Source organism: Solanum tuberosum, unplaced genomic scaffold (genome assembly GCF_000226075.1).
Source record: "Solanum tuberosum cultivar DM 1-3 516 R44 unplaced genomic scaffold, SolTub_3.0 scf00174, whole genome shotgun sequence".
NCBI classification, from domain to species: domain Eukaryota; kingdom Viridiplantae; phylum Streptophyta; class Magnoliopsida; order Solanales; family Solanaceae; genus Solanum; species Solanum tuberosum.
This window is the reverse complement of record NW_006239103.1, coordinates 459,786-462,695: the sequence shown is the minus strand read 5'-3', so window position 1 is coordinate 462,695 and position 2,910 is coordinate 459,786.

The window sequence follows — 2,910 nt, the reverse complement described above, 5'->3', positions numbered from 1 at the left end:
ACAAAAATGATAAAACATTATAATTTATCATCAAAGTCCGTGTTTTTAGACGAGTCAACATTAGGATTATATTGGTTTTTGGAACGATCATGAAAGTTTCTGATAATTAAATTATTCGAGAGCGTTGAAAAACTTTTAAAAGTTAATACGACCAAAAAAAAAAAGGATCACCCAACAAATCTAATAATAAAATTTATGATAATAGCATCTCACATGTTGCATGTGTTTTTATTTTGTTGTCTCATCCAATGTTTGTTATTCACATTGAAGTCCGGCGAAACTTAAATTTGTGTTGGAAAGTCTCATATGAAAATAAACGCTCCCTAATAATTGTAACTTTGTATCTAGTAGAACTCAAATTTGAAATCTTTGATTAAAAATGAAGAAATATTTATCAAAATACCGCAGTTTTTGTTGGTCATGTTACCATTCTGGTAACTTATTGAATTTGAGTGCAATGTGAACAATTTTTTTTTTTTATATATATATATATATATATATAAGAGAACCTTAGGCCCGCCTACGTGGCTCCACCATAAATCGGGATTCCTTTTTTAATTTATATATTTACAAAACTTGCCTTCTCCTTTCATGAAAACTTGTGACTTTAATGAAAAGTTGCGACTTTAATATAATGAAAAGTTGTGACTTATATGAAAAGTTGTGACTTTTAAGAAAAATTGTAACTTCTATGAAGAGTTGCGACTTTTATGAAAAGATGTGTCTTTTATGAAATGTTATGACATTTTCGAAAGGTTGTAACTTTTCCAAAGAGTTATGACCTTTTCGATAAAGCACAATAAACATTTGTTTACACTACCCTTTGTTGTCTAGCTACAAATAGAGGGATTTCCTCTTATTTTAAAACAACAAAAAATATGAACTTCTTCTTCTTCTATACAATTAAATATTCATGTACAATTTTTCCTTTCTGTTTCATCCTATTGTTACAGAACTTGGTATGTTTTTTTACAGTTCATTAATTTATGCTTATGTTATTAATTGTTGTTTTTTGAGTACATGTTTTAAACTTTGTTGTTTATGTTTCTGCAAATTATTGTTTAAGTATTTGTTAGTACAAATTAAACAACACACGTTAATTGAGTATTCACACAAGTTTTCTCTACTGAAATTGTTGAAGGTACAGTAAAAAATTCCTTAAAGATCTATACTATTATCTCTTGAAGACAAAAATTTCAAAATTTGGTATGACCATTGTAAGGACAGAAAGACCTTAAAAACTTTATCGCACCTTGATGTGCGAAGTAAACCAGGAAAAGAAGACAATAATTAATAAACTTTTGACATGGGTTCAAGGATGTGCTGGATGACCTATAGAGAAATATGACTAGATTGGAGCCTCTTTTAATCCCAAAGACATAGATAACTACACAATAAATTAATTCCTCATATTCAATATGAAGTATGGACAGATTTTCAAGTTTACTGCAAGTTGTAAAAACTTTCTTGAAGTAATAGATGTGTTTCTCGACATTGTGATTGGAATAGAGGTGTAGTTTCAAATTGAACTTCATCACTCTGGTATGTTGATTTTTAAAAAACACCCCAACAAACTGAATAATTTGTATAATCTTTTTCCTTTTCAAGTAAATATAATAAGTTGAATTGTTGTCCAATATGATACATTCTCCCTTTAATTTTTCATTTTAATAATTACTTATGATACATTTAAATGAGAAACTTTAAAATGATATATGTAAAGCAAAAGGTAGAGCTGAACTTTCTACACGTTAGAATTAGAATATTTGTTCATTTTTTCATCCTTTTAAAATTTATTTATCCCTTCACCAACAATTTTTTTATTTATAAGAAAATTTAATATCTCCGGTATGATTGATGTTCATTTGAATCCCCAAAAATATCAAGTAATAACACTTCCTGGACAAAAAGATAAATTATAAAATCAAATTAAAGATGATTGATTGAAGGATAAATGATAAGATATTATAATTATCATCTTCCTTTACATTATTAATGTTTGTTATATGTAATCTTGTATGTAAGATAATATAGTATTTTAGTTTTAATGACTCATAGGTTTTAAGTATTATTTTATAAATTCAATGATATTAAATTATCGCGGATGATTTTACTAGTGATATATAATTTGAAAACTATCAAAAGATGTCAAATATCCTGTCGGAAATTATTTTGCAACACGCTTTTCTTTTTTATTTTAAACACGTTAGCAAGATTGAAAAACATTTGACAAATTTCATAGTTTCTATCTATAGAAATTTAAAATTCTAATATTACCATGGTACTTCTAAAAAATATTTACATAAATTTGAAAAAGTCAAAACTTCATTTTATTTTAGTTAATAAAAATGAAACACTACCTATTCCCAAGAAAAAAAATACAATTCAATACCTTCTAATAAAAAAATTAAATAATACGAACTCTATGCTTATTATCTAAAAAAATAGTAGCAGACAAGTTTGAAATTCAAAAACATCATAATACCACCTATTTATGTTAATCATAGCTAATACATAAAAAAGAATATTATTAATCCTCTTAATTAGAAATAAAAAAATCATTATAATCACAAATATGTTCTTCTTCATTCTCTTTTTTTTTTCAAAAATTATTCTCCCACCATCTAACATTTTTCTTTTAGAAAAAAAGAATTTATCCCACCCCACCAAAAAAAAAAAATACTAAAAAAGAAAATAATATGATAATAATAATTATAAGAGAAAAGAAAAAAAAAGAAAAAGAAAAAGCTTAATTTTCTCAGCTTTTTCTTTTCTTTGTATGTATAATCCCATTTCCCCCTAATTTCTCCTTTTTCATCATCTTCTTCTTCTTCTTCTTCTCTTACACAGGAAAAATTCCCATAAATTTTCCGCAGATTTCGTTTCTGTTAGATTCTCTCTTCTCCCCCC